Source organism: Anser cygnoides, chromosome 9 (genome assembly GCF_040182565.1).
Source record: "Anser cygnoides isolate HZ-2024a breed goose chromosome 9, Taihu_goose_T2T_genome, whole genome shotgun sequence".
NCBI lineage: Eukaryota > Metazoa > Chordata > Aves > Anseriformes > Anatidae > Anser > Anser cygnoides.
The window spans coordinates 15,951,714-15,972,098 of NC_089881.1; the positions used below are offsets into that span (position 1 = coordinate 15,951,714).

At 46.8% G+C, this 20,385-nt stretch overlaps 1 protein-coding gene across 13 annotated transcripts in view; it reads right to left on the reverse strand.

The window, feature by feature from the left end:
• LPP (LIM domain containing preferred translocation partner in lipoma) overlaps positions 1–20,385 on the reverse strand; it is a 336,281-nt gene that overhangs the window by 94,874 nt on the left and 221,022 nt on the right. The window lies entirely within an intron of this gene.

Genomic DNA, 20,385 nt, shown 5'->3' on the forward strand with positions numbered 1-20,385 from the left:
CAAGACAATATGTAAAGCAGTAAAGATCAGAATTCATTCCCTAATTTCTGCCTCAATTAGAGTGTCTCTATATTTTATCCCATCTACGTGGATGGTTGGATGGTTTTGTTGCTGAATTGCTTTATACTGAAGCTTTATTGCATTTAGAACAATTAATTCTTCTCGTGAAGAGCCCTCTCCACGTACCTCTAGGTTGCCTGAATCCCAGCTCAGCCATCTAACATCCCATCAAGTACCACTTGCAATGACCATCTGCAATTTAATTCAAGCAGAACAATCTCCCTGGACGTGAGCGGTAACTCGCAGCAGCTCCCATACACCACTTCTACCAGCAAGCCCTGGCCTCTCTGCATCTCCAGCCCCAGCTCTGACAATGGCCTTTTAACAAAATTACCCGACTGCAGTTGATCTTAATGACCGGTCATTAAAAACTTTTCAAAGATCTCTCTCCCTTTTGATGAAACAGGGGTGTCCATCAAAAGTGGACAGTTTGCTTGTAGACAAAATGCTTTTTGCCTGTTACAGCCCAGGAAAGTGTTCAGCAGCAATCTCGTGGTGCAGCCCGCATCCGCGAGGCATTAGATGTACTTGCAGATGCTTCTGTAATGCCGAGCGCTATCAGGCAGAGGATACGACACATTAGCAGTAAGGGAAAAGGTGGTGAAACTAAACAGTCCCATCAGGAGCAGAGGGAGTAATGCACAAGAAAGGAAGCAGGAGAGAGTGAAAGGCTGCAGTCCCCAGTGAGTTTCATCTCAATAGCCTGAGCACTGCTGCTCTAGAAGGGACTTGTATATGATGTTTTACTATCAATTACCCCAGGATAATCAGAAATAATATTTTCAGAACAAAGCAGTGCCAAATTCTATACTGCACTTGGCGAAAAGGCCAGGGCAAATGCCTGTCATCTAGATGATCATTTATTTCATCCAATGTACTTATGAAAATGATCTCTCATTTGGCTCACAGCAGTAGAAATTTCTCAACAAAGTCATAATTCTCCTGTAATACAGTCCAGGGCAGTTAAGTATTACTCAGATAAAAGCTTCAAGTCTCCCTTGAAACACTGCCCCTGCTTAGGAATTTCCCACAATCAGTGGGAGGTGGGAGCCGAGCAAAGGGCAGCAAGAGACGAGGGATGATTTTCCCTTGGAAGGAACCACGGGCTGAGGACCCAGCACGTCCCACCTGGTGGTCAAATTGTGCCAGGGAGGCAAAGAAGCAGAGTTTATAGGCTACCGAAAAATGCTGCAGGAAGCTTCACTGTGGGTATTAAATATTCAAGGGGTCTTTGCAACGTGCAGGCACAGGGGTGAAGATCGGAGATGGCTGTGCTGTTGCGGTGATCCTGCTTGCAGAGAGAGAAGGAGACGGCCCTTGGAGAACAGCTGCAGGAACAGTGAGGTCAAGGTCAGAGCTAGAATGAGGGCACTGGCAACATGGGGAAAGAGCCAGCGGAAGGAGCAAAACAACCTTTTCCAACGCAAAAATAACAATTAAAGAAGGAAGAACTACAAAGGCAAGAGAGAAGTGTTGGCAAAAAGAGGAAGGGCACTCTGAAGGCAGTGTGCAGTAGGGGATTTGAGACAGACCCCAGCGTTGGAGGAGAGGATGTGACGAGGCAGAGAGGAAGGAGAATAAAGTGCAACACGGCTAGGAGCTTCCAGAGCTGGCAAGAGCCCATGGAGAGCCAGCTGTGTGCACCCTGTGCATGAAGGAGAGTGGCTGAGGGAGGACCAATGTGCAATGGAGCAGTACGAAATAGAAGGATGTACTACCAGCATCCTCAGAACAGGGAGCAGGCAGGAAAGCAAGAACAAATGTGAGGTATCAGCATCAGCTATTTTACTGAATCAGCTCCCCCGTATAAGACCTATCCAACGCTAACCAAAAAACGACCAGTTTCAGACTATGGGATTGGTCAGATGCTTCTGGATACATGCACAGCAGGACACCCGCAGGCTCACTTCACTCCCCCAGTGAAGGGTTATGCGGCGTTCAAAGGGCACAGGTTCCCCTTTGCTTCCCCCGCTGCACCTACTGCGTGATCCCACATCCACCAGGGGCACATTTTTCAAACGCAAAACTACTTTGTGGTCACAGTGCTCCAGATGATAAGAGCATAGGTGCTTTTTCTGTGGTGACTCTGCTGTGTCCTGCAGAAGTACCTCCGACCTCCAAGCCAGATCAGGTTTGGAATGAAGAGCACGGGGTCCTAGACCAGTGCTAGGAGCCAGAAGTGGATGCAAGGCTTCCTGGATTCAGAGCCATTCTGCTCCTTTCCCTGGTCCCCTGCTTTTCCATTGGCCTCTTAAAAAAAGAAAACAAGACCTTGGCAGCCACACAGGCTGTGCACTAAGGGAGGGAACGTGAATTTCCCCAGCTGCAGCCTCCAAGACCACTGCCAGCCCGGGGGCACAGCCACTGCTCTGACTTGGAGACCTCACGATCTGCGCTGTTCAAGGCATGAAATGCTTGAAGAAATTTGCCCGGCTCAGAAGGCCACGCTCAAGCTGTATTTCTGTGCTGTCTTTTCTGCCAGGCTGGGACTGACTTTGAGGAGGTCAGGAAGAGCCTGATGACTCAATAAATAAGAAACACTTGGGAGAGTGAGCAGAACTGACAGCTCAACAAGATCCATGTTTAGCTGTCAAAACATTCCTCCATGTACAGAGACGCAGCGAAGAAGGCTATCCACATAGCTCCTGGGCTAGAGACGAACTTATCCCGCTAATTGGCCAAGCAGTACTTCGTGCAGGATGGGGCGCACTGGAGGAGGCGGTGGCATGTGCAATTTCAGCTGAGGAGGCCGAGGGCTGTGGCAGGACACAGCGTCGTGCCTGGACCACTTTGATGTATTTAAAAGCTCGCTTTGTCCGCGAAACGTTTTCATGTCCTGTTCAACCACAACAACAGCAGCAGCCCCCTTCTGTTTTTTAATGATTAAGCAGCTCGCAGGTTGACTGAGCAAAGGCTGAAGGGGAAGAACAAAAAGATAAATATAATTCTGCTTGCAGAATTTACTTGTAGAGGATGGGCTAGACTTTCAGACAGTGCAAATCAGTCGCTCTAGGGAACTCGCTGATTTACACAGCAGCGGAGGGTCTAGCTCAGTGTGCCAAAGTGAGCAATGTACTCAGGTGTACATGGGCTGGTCGAGAGGCACTATTTGAGTCAACGAGGTCAACGCAGGGAGAAAACCGGCTCCCAGTCTGCCAGACCAAAAGCAAGCACTGCAGACTTAGACCCCACTCTCTCTGGGGATATGGGTGATTGAAACCTGCTTCCTTGCAGGTGACACTCTAGGGCTTACTTAGCTAAAGTCCCTTGTGCTAACTGTGGTGCCCCTCTCAGTCTGGCTTTCATGAACTACCACTACCACTTCTCAGATCAGACCAAGCTGGTCTTCAGGGCTTCTTCTCTCCTTGCTCCATTTGAGGAGCCAGTTTCCCCTTGGAGCAGCCCTCACAGCAAGCGTGCCTCATCCACCTTCCTTCTCACCTACCTTCGTTTCCAAGGGTAGCATATTATAAAAAAAAAAAAAAAAAAGCAGATTTCAAAAGCTTATCTATAAAAATGCCGTGAACCTCAAACTCTTTGCAGACACCTCCCTCTTCCCCCCAAAACTACGTAATCTGCTGTCCATGTTCCCTTCCTGCCCCCCTGCATTTGTTTTACACTATTAAACAGGGGACTCACGCCCCTCCTTGTGCTGGACACGTATTTGACAATCACCCAGGCATTTTGAGGGGGTTTGCAGTGTGGAGGAGGAGAAACAGCGAGGACAGCAAAGTGCTGGAAGACATTGCCTTGGGAGAAGCTGTAATTTCCGTGACAGAGGCTTTTCTGAGTAGAAACAAATATTTCCAAAGAATGGCTTAGGCAGAGTTGATCCTGTGTCTGAGCAGCAGACAGATCTTCGAGTGAGTTCCAGCCTTATTGTTTATGCTTCTGTGATTGTGATAACGGTTGTGACAGATTCTGCAACGGAGCTGAGCAAAGCCAGCTGAAGGCCCTATGGATCATCTTCAGGGCTGAAGCTGCTTACAGGAAAGGAAGCTCATGTGTGAAGTGGCTTTATGGTTTTGTTCCAGACTCTAAATCAAAGAAACTTTGCTCAGAAGTGGTATGACAAAGAAGCTGGGTCCTAAACAGGCACAGTGACTGCCCTCCTTTTACCGTCTCCAAAACATTGCGTCTCCAGCTTAGACTTCAGGTACAAAAGGTTGCTGGAATTCAGAGGACCCACCGTGTGGGCTGTAAATACTTGTGTTCGACAAATGAAAGGTTTGTCTTGTCCAGGTTCCTGGGAATGCTCACCTGGCACTCGGTGCTGAATCCCCACTAAAGCCTCACAGGGTGCAGTGAGCCTGGCCAGGAAGCATGCGGTAAATGAGCACGAGCGCCCCAGACAGCAGAACGCTCCGCGTGCCTCTCGTGCAAAGACCCACGTGTGTCTGCAGCAGCTGGCAGGAAAGGGAGTTACTCCAGAAACATCCATGCGAGCCCATCCCTGTGATGCCACCTTACAGGGAAAAGGAACGGCAGGGGAGCTATCTCATCTACTCATCGCAACATCTTTAAGCCACAAGATGGTATTTACTAGCCGGCACCAGACAACATTCAAGCAAGAACAGAAAGTCACTTTCCCAGCCCTCCCTGTGAATTGCTCCCATCTGTGCAAGAGAGCAATCCAAAAGTCCTTATGCCCATGACAGCGCCGCAATCACACGCTTCGGTTTCTAAACCCAAAATAGCGCGAGCCAGACCCCGGCGAGGCTGGTACATCGCATGCAGCTGCACTGATAAAGAGGAGACGTCGCGAGCGGCTCTCGGGGCCGCGGGTTGCTAGGGAACGTGGCGAAGCCCCGGCAGATTTCGCTGCCACTTGCTGGCTCTTTCCCCTCTTCCCACCTCGCTCGCGCTGCGCCAGCTTCTTCGCCCCGCGAGCGCCGTTCCTCCCGGCTGGAGTGCGCAAAAACAAATCTGCCGGCAACAATGGAGCGCGATTGCTCGGCGCGTGGTTCCCCAGGAAAGAAAGCTCGCTGGCCTTTCATTTTCAAAGGCAGCCAGATGATGGGCTGGGGAGAAACACTTTCGCCATTTTCTCTCCGTCGCGGTATTTCGTTCAACCCGCGCCATGAGGAAGGGTGGGTGGCAAGGCCGGGTGGTGCGAGGCAGCGGGCTGACTTCGTGGGGGCCGTGCCGGCATGGAGGCAGCGATGCGGTGCTGTGCCCTCCGTCCCCCTGCTGCTGCCCAAACGTGCTGCTCTTTGGGAAGCTGCTGCAGGAGCCAGCGCAGCTCGTACCGCTGCACCTCGTTAGCAAGGGCGTATGTGCAAGAGGTGGGCTGCTGGAGAACCAGGAGAGCAGGAAAGGAAAACCTCTGCCTTCCCCTAAAAGCGCTGCGGTAAGGAGAGACCGGTGACCAAGGTGGAAGCGAGAAGCTTTCCAGTATTAATCAATCTTTAAACAATTTGACTGAATGATTAGGAAATGCAGTGCTCCCTACTGAGGCATTAGGGATTTATATTTACGTGTCGCTTATTTCTTTCTGCCCCATGGTATTTTTAGCTCCCGGTTGATGTCAGGCCGGCGGTGGCTGCTGCCGGATCGATGAGGCTCTCCCACGATGGCAGCTGGGTGAGGGATGGCAGTCGGGAGCGGGATCTTGCTCGCCCCGGGATGCTGCCTGTCTCTGCACTGCATGCAAGGTGAAGCAGCGGCTGCTTCCCCAGCCTCACCTGCACGCCGAGGCTGCAGGCCTGGTCAAATGCCCTTCAGTACCAACGGGGACTTAATTAAACTCTGAAGGCAGCAGACACTTAACAAGCCCATACACCTCCAAGAAATAACAAGAGAGAACAGATCTGGAACTGACAGATTGCTTCACAAACTTCTTTGTCCCACGAAGGAGGAAAACACGGTATATGTTTGAGGACCTATTAAATGCAGTTAATTCTGGAGAATGAGGAAGTAGCATTTCATTTTCCTAGTAATTGCACAGCACAAGTCTTGTGTGTCCACAGTGCTTGTACTCACCATACCCTCTAGGCAAGGGGAAACTCATATAATCTCCAGGGCAGAGCAGATCTGTGGCTTCCACCTACTCTAGGCTCCTGTCTTTAAGAGGGACCATCACCTTGATGATGTACTGTACAAAATACACGCAGCACAAAACAATAAAATACGAAATAGTGTGTCAAAAGCCTAACTTCCTCCCTGAGTCCAGGTAATTTGCAATTAGGCTGCTTAGGGATAGGAGGATTTATGTTTCGTCTCAAAACCAGAGAATCTTATGCAGTGTGACAGCACACATTCTTCTTCCTTGACAAGCCAGGCAAGGGTGGTCAAGGTCTCATCTTGAACTTTGCTCAGCAGCCCATCAGCAGCATGCCAATACGCAAATACCCTCCACGGATTCATGTTCTGCATCACGTGTTGTGCTCTACACAAACAAGGATGATTCTCACTTTATGAGGGAATACAAAAAGTTGCGTGCAAGTGTATGTCAATACAGCAGCATTCCTACAGAGAACTCGCCTGCACTGCTTCATCATCCTCCAGCAAGCCAGTGGCATGGCCTTAAAAATGTGAGGCAGTGCCAGCATCTCCTTCCTGGTCTATTTGTGCTAACAACACTAACCCACCTTCATTTCCCCTTTAGTCTACACTTCAAAAATGATATTCATCTGCAGAGACATGCTAGGTTGATACATGCCAGGCGCAATTTATTCCTCAGCTCAAGCCATATGGTTCTAATAATAGTGGCTAATAAAGGAAGAGTGTGTTTTCACCTGTAATTTTTCAAATCCCATCAAAAAGTGGTGCACCACAGAACGCAGCAGACTGCAGCACAGCACATGTGCTCAGTCACATTCTGCACTGCTCTGCACTTACTCTGCTAATGGCCCTTAATTAATATGCACAACCAACTCAGCATCAAGGGCAAAGAGAAAGCGGTGCAGCTTTGTGTTTGCAGAAATTGCACCTTAAATTAAAACAAACAAACAAAGCAACTGCAAGTTTATTAAAAGTGATTTTTGGGATCTGAGCCCTGTAGCAGACCTTGGAAATAACCAGCAACAAAAGACATCGAGTTATCTAATGGGGTTTTGGCAATCATTTTACTTGCGAAATAAATTTTCCGGTAGTACGGAGACAAATGTTCAAGGCCAACCTTGACATCTTGGTCTTGGCATGTCTCAATAACCTCTGTAGTTAAAATCATCCAGTGGGCACTTCCAGGAAAAAGAGCCAGTAGATTTCTCACAGAGGAAAACGGGCAAGTAGCGACCATAGCTAACTCAATAAAGCTTAATGGAAAGGAAGCAAGAGATATGGTTGGTATTAACACCCTGATCAAGAGCTAGGGGATTTCCACCTGATTTACTGTGGAAAAAAGTATCATTCACAAAGTCATCCACAGAGTACACACTACAACGCAGCGTTTAATATAATAGCTTGGCATCATCTGACTCCAGATGAAAGGGTAGGAGGATATATTTACACCGCACATGACTCCAGCCTCCAAGAATGCCCCTCAAGGCAGTAGCAGTGTGGTCTTTTACCCAATGACACCCTAATCCTGCCACAACTGCTGCGCTCATCAGCCCAAAAGCTCGCAGGGGGGAGGCTGGGGTCTGGTGAGCAATACAGCATGCTGTGCTCCACCAGTGGGGCACTTGTCCTCCAGCTGCCTCCCAAAACTCCCTGAATGAGCCTTAGGGCTGAACAAAATCTTCCAAGGGGCCTTTTTAACTGTGGAAGAGAAAACCAGCAAGTCACAGAGAGGCAGAGCTGACAGCCCCACAAGCTGGGGCAGCTGGGTGCCCTTGGAGATCCCAACACCACACACGTGGCCAGGGAGGATGCGCACACTCACGTTTCACTGTTCACCTCTGGGCTGAGCTAAAACCATGTTCCTCTGAACCAGACAAACCCAACAGTCAAGGCGGACTTTCTTCAAAGGACTGCGGTGAAGCACAAGGCCACCTCAACAGGATGCTTTTCAAGTAAAAGCTGAGCCATCAAGCTTTCATGCCTCAGCGCAAAGAGGGGTTTGTTTAGGGTAACTCCAGGATGCAAATCTCCACGGAGGTCCGTGTCATGAGTCCAACCTGAATGTACAAACCCACCTGATCAGACAGCTGCTTTCTCAGGGGATGCGGAATACGTAGGATCAGACTCAAATCTCATTAGATACACATTTAATTGCTCAGGGTGTCACAAACTTCCATGTTGCATCTAAAAATTGATCCCCTCCTTACTGCTGTGCTTGGTGGTTTAGCTATTTAGGAGTTGAAATCTATTGTTTTTCATTGCATGGGTGAGGAGGCCAGAAGATAGTGGAAAAGGAAAGAATAAGATGGCCATCTGCTTTCTCAAGCCTGAACTGAAGATTTTTTCCTATCATTCTGTGGGTCCAGATAATTACTACGCATACATATTGCTTTAAATTCAGAAAAGTTCCCCTCTGCAGTAGGGAGAAGGTGCACAGAAAGTGAATGCCAGAAGCTTACATTACTCACTTAGGGGTCTTATCTCCCGATACACATGACCCCTGCTGAAATGCATCCAACTGAGGACGCTTCTTGCTGACATCACAGGAAGAATTATCATTAAAAAGAAAGCGTTCTGGATAGGAACAAAGGAACCAACCGATAATGTAAAAGAATAAATAAAAAAATCACATTCCCAATAATCCGAGCAGCTCATTTCAAACTATGTATTTTTAGTCCAAGATCTATTTTTCTCCTGTTGGCAGCTTTTGGATTTTCGGAGCAGATTCCCACCAACACCTGCTCGCTCTGCTCAGCGAGTACTAGTGAAGCACGCTAGTACTAGCTCTAGTACAACAACGAGCTGACGCGCAGTTCACGGCTGCCTCCACTTTGCATCCCATGCACTTTCCCAAAGCTAGCTGCTGTGTTTTCAGCGACCTGAGAAGAAATACTTGTTCCCTTCGTAATTAGATTCACAGTAAATGCGGGAAGCGAAGCAAAAAGAACACAATGTTCAGAGCTGCCACTCATGGTTAAATAATTAGTCAATATTACGCTCAAATGCTGCCTCCAGTGTTCATGCCAATCTGTACGAGGAGGCATTTGTCCTTACATTACTTTGGCGCCTCGTTTCAGTAATTTCTATAAGCTGGCAGCCTGGCCTCTGCAGAGAATGGGTCACACCACTGCTAATTCAGATAGATTACTAAATACAAGCAAAAACAGAGAGGGATTAAAGATGGTGAGATGTTAACAAAGCTTTGGTAAGTAATATATGTAAGAAATCCTTTCACCTGATTTTTATAAAGTAGGCCTTGCCTAAAAACAAGGGGGTTAATTAGTTTATAATTAATGCACAACCATAATCCTATTTGGTCTACATGTCTGCTATTGTTTTCTTACACGCACACACAAGCCCTATCAGTTCCCAGCGGGAAGGATTCTGTTGCTTGGCCACCCTGCATAGGAGCCCGCTCCTCCTGCTTAACAGTCAGTAATACTGTGGGCCCTGGTAGGATCCTGAAACTCTTCCCCAGACTGGAAGCAGCAGTTCACCGAGGTACGGCTGCATCTAGGTATTTGTGTCACTTCTCCCAGGAGAACATTTATCATGGCTGTATTTTTCCCCAGAGCACTTGCGTGTGCTAGAAGGGTTTCTGACAAAAGGAGTCGTGATGGTTTCTGGCTGATGTAGAACTGAACCAGATTCTCTTGGAGCATCAGGTGATGCCTGAATTAACGCTGTCGCTTGTCTAAATAAACTAGCTTACAAAGAAAGTATGGAACATTTTATGAGCAATGGGTACAGACTAAGTCCTGGAACGTTTCTGCATCATCTGCACTGCCTTTCTAAAATGCTTCTATGAAAGGAATGGAGACTACATCAATATTTACTTTAATCACTTAGCAGATGCATGGCTGCCTAGCTAATACGTGGTTAGGCGGTGGAAGTTTCACTTCCACCTCGTGCCAGCCAGCAGCAGGAGGACTACAGACATGAATGAACTAACCCTGTTGTAAAACAGAGGCAGGAAGAACAGCCAGCGCTGTCACACAGCACCCCATACAGCTCTGGGGACTGTGGAGCCCCTTCCTGGAGGCTGTCCACAAGGGACAACACGATGATCTTCAGAACAAATTGATTCCAATGCATTTCACCAACCCTGAACTCAGTAAGGGTCAACAAGACAGCCGCACACCACAGATGTGGCAACAAATGGTGCTCTGCAGCATGAAGAAGCCCGGCCAAATACCAGTCCCTTTCCATAAAGGCTGCTTGCTCCTGGAAAGGAGCCACTTCTCCCTCATCTTTGCCTGGTGCAGATGCTACTCCGGCCTGGGCTACTGAAAGCATCACTGCTAAAACCCTGAGCATGTCTCACAAGCAGGTCCTGCAAACCGATCAGATTGGCTCAGCTCAACTCTAATTTACAGCACCTGCGGGATATGGGAACTAACGAGCACTGAGATTGTGCCTGAAGAACCTGCAAAACCTTTTAGCAGGAGGAAGACAGGGGAGAAACACCAACAAGAGAACTCTGAAGTGATTCATTTTGTCTGAGTTTTACTACGCACGCCTGACAGTGACTTCATTAATCGCACAGCTCGTCTCTGAGTTGCCACCCTCCCCTGGCTGCTTCATCCATCCATGCAGCTTGCTGGGGGAAGAGGGAGTGAGACGGGATCCAAATTAGAAACTATTTATTATTGTTGAAGTAGAAAATTAATTGCTTTTCTTCTCCTTCTTCCCCCATTCTGAAACACCCCTCCTAGGGAAACTTGTGCTGAGAAGTCCTTGTGAACAAACACATGGAGAGTAACAGAACACGGTCCATATGTAGTAGCAACCAAAAATAAACCCAAGTCTGAAATGCGTACAGTCAAGTGGATTCATAATGTCTCTCTCTACGCCACAGTAACAGATGGTCAGTGAACTGTTACAAGACAGACCAAGACTAGTTAAACAGATGGGGAGTGTTATTTTTATACTGGTTTATAAGTGAATATTTAAATTTCCACTGGGTTATCTGAATTATCATCAGAGGTGCGCGTTCCTGAAGTCCCCATCCAGCCAGAACTACATTCTGGAGAAGCTTTTCCCCAGGGAAGCTGCTGTGATTTCTTCTTCACTGGTGCTGCTTTACCTGTGATGAAACTCTCCCAGATCTCAGCAAGGTCTGGCCCAATGCTACATGCCCCTGGAAGTGTTTCTGGTGCCCGACACAGCCCGGGGAGTTCGCTCTCCCGTCCTGTCCCGGCCGCCCTGCAGAGCTCTGTCCAATGCTGAAAGAGCCGCTGCCGGCAGCTGCGTGCGAGCCGCAGGGCTGCCCGGCCTCCTCCCCTCGTCTCTTCTCTCAACAGCTTTTGTCCCTTACATTTGTCCCTTACGTTTGTCCCTTACATTAATTCACAAAGCAGGAAGGATCTGAACAGCTGGAGCTCAGCTGAGCGGCAGAGTGGATGTTGGTGGCTAGCAAGAGCCATTTACAGTGGGGTGGCACTTAAAAAAGACATGCCTTTAAAGACTTGTCTGTGTTGAAGGAATGCCTTAGACCATAGACTTATCAGATTTTTCTCCATTTGTGCAGTTTGCATTACTTTTTTTGCAAGCTTCTCATCTACAGATAACACTGGTTGGGTTCACTTTCCCCTTCTCAGGGTTTAAGCGCAACATCTGGTTTCACAAGAGGGCAGGACAGACTAAAAAATAAGTTGATTAGCACCTCGCAGCACTTCGAATCACGTTAAAAAAAAACTAAACCAACAGTTGATGAAGACACTGATACGCCTTGCTGCCAGACATCTCAAAGGAACTTGGCTTTTTAAAAACCACTGAGCACCCTTTGACAACCAGAGTGGTTCAGTGTTTCAAGGTGAGCAGAAAAGCATGAGAGACATCCACATTCACTTAATTGCAAGCGAGGAAAATTAAAGTGAAGCAGAATACTTGTGTTTTGTAGGCACTAATACACTGAAAAAATCAGACATCTGTCCACAACTTGTCTGGCTGATACTGCCCTGCATCTTTTTAGCAAGTCCTCCTGGTAGCAGTTGAAGATTATATTCATTCCCCACTTTAAAAACCTTTTTTACAACCATACAGATGCACTAAGTCTTTAAGAGTGATTTGACCCAGGCCTCCCTTCTCTGTGACTCTCCTGCAGCCAGCTGTGGTCACAATTGCTGGAATGGCACCTGGCTTTGAAATCCCACCGCTGAAATCCAATTCTCACCTTTCAGAGTGACCATTATCTTCTCACTGTTTGAAATACTGCTGACTACTGATATGAAGCTGCAGGGTTCTGCCTGCAAGCCTCAGAAGAGCTCCTACTTGCACTTCTTTATAAAGGAGTTCCACTTCGTGGCTGCATTATCTGTCCAGATGCCATCACACAATAGTGCTAAAGAAAAATGAAACTCTCTTTGCAAGTATTTATTCCTAATTTACTAAGGGCTAGCAGGAACCAGTGACAAAACCCCCAAAAGTTCTCATTGAAATATTTCATTTACCTAACAGCTTGAAATCTCCAGGCTGAAGATTATGTGCGCACACAGGCTTGCGTGCTAAGTCTTCAATTAAAGAAAATAGAAAAGCCTTGCAGTTTAGCCACTGGGAGACTTTTAAGCATTCGCAGCCTCATCTCTTTGCACATGAAATGTTAATGGGGCAACCATGCGCGGCTGGCTCCACAGATCCTGCTTCAGATAGCAGTGGTTTTTTTGTGATACCTATCGCTGGGCTTTAGAGGTGAGGGGGCCTGTCCTGCTTCATAGCTGATGACACCTTGTCAGCATGCCACGTTCTCCACGTCAGTTCAGGAGTTCATTACATCTAGATAACACCCTTTTTGCTCTCTGGCTCATGTTTTTTTAATGCCATTCGCAAGGCGGTGATTCATCAGAGAAGATGGAGCGGTGCTCTGCAGCAGGCAGACAGCCTCCAGTTGATCTACTGCCCTGGTTGGAGTTCACCACAGGGCTTTTTATTTCATGTGTTTGTTTATTGCAGTTCCTGAAAGTCCGGTGCTGTTACAGAACAAGCTCATAACTGCACCTGACAGAGGGTCAGGGCTTGTCAGAATTGGTCTAATTTGTATGTTGTGTAAACAACATTAAGACTTTGGAAGTATAGTATTAAGCCTTCAGTTATTAAAATTATGTTTTAAAATATGCACGACTAGAGAGGCATTTGCAGAACTCGTTATTGTTAGCGTGGCTTGTAGCCAGCACAGACCTGCAGTCTGCTCTGCGCTGCTCGGTGTGCTGTTCCACACGCAGGATAGCAAGCTACTGGCGCTCTCTTAAGCCAAGTGTCATAGTTCACTGCACTCTGATGTGGAAATTAGTTTTCCGAGATCCTCTAGCAGTTACACAGAAAAGGCTTTATAGGTTTGCCTTGTAGTTTAAAGTAAACTCATCTGAGGCACTGGTGGTACTGAAAATGCTTTCAAGACCTACGAAGGGCCTTAGGCCTGATACAGAAGAGGTCAATCTCTGGGAACTCTTTGCATTAAACTTACATTACTTCTTTCACTTGGGCATGCTTGCTATGTCCTATTTTCCCTCCTTCAGCCTCAGTCCTGGTAGCATACCCTTTCCATGCTCTGCTTTAGGTACCCACAGAAAAACAGTTGTTGGGAGAACAAGACGAAGATTCTGCAAGAATATAGTCCAGAGTGTGCTGTATACACACATACAATACATACAGTATACAAACATACATAAAGTAGAGATATTTACAGACACACACACACGCACATAACAGCATCTGAATTATGAAGCTGTGCAGTTCAGTGAAGCTTGCTGGAAATGCTATGAGACCAGCATTTAGAAGATTGAATCACTCGTCTTGGTGCCTAACACAGATGCAGAAAATTGTATCTTGGGACTTTGTTTCTAAACTCATCTCGTATATAGAAGAGCATCCAGCTACTGGAACTGCGATCCTCTGAGACAGCAAGGCAAAAAGGAAGGAATGGCTCCGCACACTACACCAAGTGTGTACAGTTCTGCGCTGCTCGTTTCTGGAATTAGTGCAGGCATGTTTTACTGGGGCTCTGGTCAAGTATGAGAATGTAATTTGCAGGAAGAATAAAAAATACAAGGATGCAAAAGGCCTTTGATCTGACTCAGTTTCATTTCAGAGGAAAAAAAAGGTGCGTACTGTATCACAGGTGAAATTTTGGCTCGTTCAAAGTCAATGGGAGTTGAACAAAAGACCAGGTTTTCAAACTGTAATTTCTCCTCAGAGGCTAGCACAGTCTGGTATTGGATTTATCCAATGGTCTGATTTTATCCCTGGAGATTGAGTGTTTTTTGGGGAAAACACAAGAATGAATGTTCCACTAAATGAGTATACAAAATATACAAAATAACTATTGTTATGACAAAAGATACTACCATTATATTTTACCTTATTTTGACTGATAAATATACTACTACAGAACCTGTTTTCAGAAACAGCAGTCGGCTGAAACCTGGAGGGCGAGCAAATCCCTGCTTTTCAAGAAAAAGGGAATGACACCTACAATAACTTCAGAAACTAAAAACAGCTAAAAACCGTTCCTCTCTGTTAAATAGAAGTTTATTCCTGAAGCATACTTTTTAGACAGTTTATTTTCAATCCAATTTGCAGTTTTATGAACCAAACTAGTGTTATGGTGGTTGCTAAAGCAGTTGTATTAGTTGTTACAATTATAATCTTCCTTCTTCCCAGAGCCATAAACCTTCCCACTTGTTGCATAATGGAGCAATTACTCCATAAACTCTGCTAGTCTGTTCGTTGACTGCAAAATAAATAAGCGCCAATGAGAGCCATTGGCCTGTACAAAAGATGAAAATGCAAACAGAAACCAGGGAATTCACCAGATTTATGGAGGAGATTTTATTGGCCATTATCAAAACATCCACAAGATTCAAACTTTCCTCAGCATATAAAATTTGCAATTGTAAAACAACAATATCGCAATGGAACTTTCCACTGCAGGATGTGACGAGGGGGAGAGTGCTCCCGGAGCAAGAAACGCTGCTGTGCTCGCGGAGGTCGTGCTCACCCCTGTTCTTGTCCCCTGAGCCTTACTTCCCCTCCTCTAGCCCCCAGGGTTAAGAGCATGCCCTGGGTGTAAGTGGTGGCTGGCTTCAACACGGGCTGGGAAATGCTCAGGCTCTGCTGGGGATGCAAAGGGAAGCTCTTGCTCTGACTAGGAAGGAGGAATATGGACAAAATGCCAGCAAGTTGCTTTTTATCTTCAATTTCTTGGACTGCTGCACACTATCAAAAGTCTTTTGCTTCCTCAAACCCTGCAGTTCCTCTTCAGCTGAGCTGTGAAGTTGTTTCATCAACAAACTCAATATAAACTCTCAATGACAAGCCTGGAAGATTTATGATTTTTGTCATCTTTAAATAGCCATCATAAAAAAATACCGAAGCTGCTAAATTCGTTTGCTAGAAATTGACACTTATTGATGGCCGCTGCTCAGGGATAAACGTGGTGACCTGCTACAGTAATGACCAGATAAGAGCCCACTATAAAATGAAAGGGAGAAAGAACTCTAGGTCAAACATCTTCAAAATTCACGTGCGTGAAGTCAAGCTTTGAAATGCATCTGTAAACATGAAATCAGAGGTCAGCTTTTCAGAACTGCTGTGTTCCTGCAGCCCCTACTGAAGTTAAATGCATTGTGCCATGGAAAAGCATACCTCGGGCTGCTTCTTCAGTAGCCTAAATATAGATGTATACACCTAATGCTGGGTGCCAGAGAGAAAAAACTGGCATTAAAGGAAAGAAGAAAGAAGACATTACATGGTACAGCTGTGTCACTGCTGCAGTTATCACTCTCTAACTGCAAAGTTATTTCTAAGGAGAAAGATCTACTTCCAACTTGTGTTTTCAAAACTAGGGTTCAAGGCCTTGATTTTATATCACAGAAAGAAATTCACCATTTGGCAACAGAACTGCAGATTTCCTTCTTTATAAAGAACAGAGGAGACAAAGCAGCCCAGGTCTCAAACTCTCCCAAATCTATTCCTGAAAGCCCCACAGCTCACTGTGGCCCACGGAGGCCTGAATTCCTCTCGATATCAAACTTGGCACAGGGAGACATGCCAAACACCTTGACAGAGCTGGCTTGACAAATGTGTGCTGGGTGAGCCTTGGCTTCCTCATGGCACCACACCAAGAGGAACCCGGATCGGGAGCCCAGCGATGTTTGGTAGCAACAGCATGCTTCCCAACCCGGAATGGCCTTTGCCAGGAGCGGAGCTGCTCCCTGGGATATACTTAGATCTGGTTCACTGACGGGCGCAGGATGAGATAGTCTAAGTCCCTCGCAGCCTTTACATTTCTAAGATTCAATGAACTGAGGCATCTGGCTGTTCTCTCAAGAATGTATGTTTTTGGCAGAGAGATGCCCAAATTGCTCCTCTCTGCCAGCAGGAAAGACTTTTGGCTTCTCCCGCCGCTCTCCATGCTGGAAGTCAACACAGAAAGCGTAGCCAGAAAGGGCAGACAGCTGCAAGGACCTATTAGTTATATTCCACTGTCACCTGGGAATTTCCCTATTACCTCTCCCTACCTCTTTCCATCGAGTCCCTTGCTGTCCCCAACTTTCCCTATAACTGTTGGCCAGCGCTCCCTCTTTTGTTCCACACTCCCCGTTGCCGCAGGACAGGGCATGTAGGAAGTGATGCCCCATCGCTAACAAAGGTCACGGACGCACAGAGCTGGGTTACCACAACTGCCCATCTCCAAAGCACCTTCCCTGTAACACCACCAAAAAGCAAGCAGGGCAGAGGCTGGGTGGCTTGGATGCTGTGCTATAGAGCCGCTGTCCTTTGACGGAGCAGAGTCAGGATGGTAACCAGATTGTTGCACCCTGGTGGCATGTTGGGTGCTAAACACTTTGGTCTGTCCCCACATCATGACCCCAAGGCCCCAAAATATCCACTTTTAAGAATCTTGCTGCTTCATTTGCTTGACTTTGTACCAAACCAAGCCCCATAGGCATGTCTGTCAGCACAGGACAGCAGCAGGGGGGGAGTGGTGGGTCCTCCCTGTCACCAAAAAGCAGGCCGCGGATGTCCAAGCTGATGAGGCCAAGCTGTGGCAGTCGTGACAGGGTCCAGCCAGCAGCCTGAACAGAGGCGGTGTCAAAAAGGAGAAGGGTGAGGAGCACAGCAAAGGAGCGACTGAAGCTGCAGAGAAGTGACTAAGTCATGGACGCTGGGGTGCGAACTGATAACCTGAAGGAAAAGGTGGCAGAAATGCAGCGAGCAAAGCCAAAGCTAACCTAACCGAGTTCAAAGAAAGGCACTATGCTTTGGGCAGTCACAGAAATAATGAATTAAGGGGAAGGAAGAGAATGAACAGCAACCTTACAGGCCATGCTGGACATACTGGGAAACGGGCAGCAGCACCAGGCTGTTACTGACTGGGGAAGGGCCTGGCCATGCCTCAGGTCAGGGCACGGGGCAGGTGGCACCGGGGAGGTGACTGGCTCTTGTGGCTGGGTCACAGGGCCCTGCAAGGCACAGCACTCACATGCTCCAGCACGAGCTCTGGCCAGCTGCAAATCCTACGGGACTTAAATAAAACGTGGCTCTTAATCAACAGATTGAATGCTGAGAAACCTGAGCGTGAGGCGGCTGCCAGAACCCGCAGCCAGTGAAAGTTGTTATGCACCAGAAGACATGGCCAGACCAGGCTTAGAGTCTGAAATGACTGTGATGGGAGCAGCAAGTTTTCTCTTTTTAATGCACTGCTGTTTCCTGCACCGTGTGGTTACAGCAGTGCAGGTGACGGCGCAGCCGAATGGTGACACCACATACCACAAAGTCTAACTTCTCATGGCTCTTCTTGGGGCCGAATAGGTGGAAATTGACCATTGCTTTCATCTGATCAGTCTTAGCAACTTCATCTGGGTTGCTAAATGAGGTGCAGAAGTAGCAGAAGGATTGCCCCTCACTTGAAGGTGTTTCAGTCTCTCAAGCTCAGGGCTGGGCTCTAGCACCCAAAGCAAAGTGCAAGCCCTGTGCCTGTAAAAACGGGCTTGCAGGCAATAGTGTTTCATTAAACAGCAACTCGGCAGCTTGCACATGTGCTGTGTTTTGTAGTGTTAAAGTTTTAGGAATAGCAATGGTTGATGTAACCGGTTTGGAAAAGACATAGACTGGAAAGTTTCTCAGAGCTTTTGACAAAGGGGTTTGCAGTCATTTCCCTGTGGTTTCTTGTTTCTCACACACTTAGCAGAGGAGTCGCATGCTAGAGCTCTGTCAAAACCCTTCAGAGTCACTCTACCCTAGTTCCTAACACTGGGGTACCTAAAGCATGGCCCTGTGTAACACCCATTTCAAACCTTCTTCTGATTGTGGTAGACACAAATCCTTAATATCCTGCTTTCTTTGTGTCCTTCATTTTCCAGCCTTGGTTGGCTCTGGGCAGAATAGGGCTTCTGTGCTTTTTCAGCCAGGCAGGTCTTCTACTTTGGCCAGAGTTTCTGCTTTTTCCTGCTGAAGCCTTCTGCCTTCGGATAGGAACTTGTATCAATGGTTCAAAGGGCAGGATGTTCACCTCTAGAATGACTGCTGCACCAAGACCTCGCTGTCCTGTTTATATATCTACATTTTATTTCTGACTGTAGCCAAGGATGACAGAAAACTAGAAATGTATAGGCTCTTTTGAACTGCAAGATCTCAGCACCTTATAGCAGTTTAGGTGCTATAAGGTAATAGAGAGACGATATTGTTCTTGTTCTTCTAAATGCTGAAGGCTCTGCAGGATCTCTCTCATAGCCAGCCCCACAAATGGTAGATAATGCTGTTCATGCATGTAGCCAGCTCTGGATAAACCATGTCTAGTCATGCATCCCTGAGAGAGCATTTTTCAAAGGAGATGCAAAACAAAGTACTTGACCCCCTTGTGATCATTGCTGCCAATACACCCTAACGCTACCTTCCAGATCAAATTACAATTGTTAACATTCATTGCAGGGCACCATCTCCTAAGCTCTGGGCACCCCAAAACAGGCAAGAGCAGCTGGGTGCGCTCCTTTTGAAAAGCAGGTGCGCGGGCACATCTTCTGAATGTTGCAAGTATGCAAGAGAAAAATAACATTCCCTTTCTTGGAACTTGTTTTCAGCAGTTGAACATTTCACAAAGAGAAACTGTTAGTACAAACACTCAAAAGGTCAAGCTCTAAATAAACAGACAGACAGAGTGATGAAAGGGGTTAGTTGTTATTAATGAAGCTGAGATGATCACAAGTCAAAAAAAAAAGCAAAGCAGCAACGAAGACAGAGAGCTATGAGCACGCTAGAAATTTTGGCAAGATCACATGTGAAGATACAAAAAGCAAAAGTTGCATTCCCCAGCCTGAGATGTAACATGGCCCAAAAAATCCTCCTTCACTGTTCCCTGGGACTGTCAGCTACTTTGCGGCTCCTTTCACTGACTTTAGGAAGATAAACAAACTGGTTTTGCACTAGAAATGTGCACCACCTATCCCCACATGAATACTATACTCAAACTAAGGCAGAGGATGAAAACAAATCCAATTTGTATCTACTACACAAGCCTTATTTTATTTTCATGCACGAACAGGACTTCCCTCCAAATCAGGTGCATGTTTTCCCCTGACACACAGTACTGATAAAACCTGGCATATAGCTCATATGAGAAGAAATCTGTGCAGAGTCAATCACCAGCCACGGGAAGATGATGATGACAACATCAGAATAAAGATAATAATTGAAAAAAAATCATGGAAACTTCGATAAACTAAATCCTGCCCAAAGATTTCCTGTTTTATTGGTGTTTACTTTGGGGATTTGCTTGTTTACCAGCAATGTGGCAGTGTTACACTGAATATTAATACGTACTTTACAGAAAATAGAGAACTGTAGAAGCTGCAGAGCAGCTCTTGGCTCTGAAGCGAAATTCAGATCTGATTATGTATCCCAGTTTAGGACTAGCCCTCCTTATAATGAGCTGAGCCCCAAACATGAGCACAGTCGAAATTTGGCTCTGTAGTTCGTAGCTTGACCTTAGGTAAACCTCAGACAGGATCATTTGTGGTTCAGAACAAACAAACAAAAAAAAATCCCTTGATGTTTCTGAGTCATCACATTGCATTAGTTCAATTTTCAAAGGTGGATTTGTCTCAGTCGGTCAGGGAGCTTTTGGTGGGATCAGTAAGTGCTTCTTGGCTCAAAACCGATTCGGCACTGAGGACACGATGCGCACAGAGGGAAGACCTATCCGAAAACAGCCACGTGCTCATACCACGCAGGGCCTCATGTGCAGAGTTACACGCAGGTATTTGAACTGTTTGCTGCCAGTGCCCAGCTCACGAAGAACAAGGAGAGCACTTCCGACATTCCTGT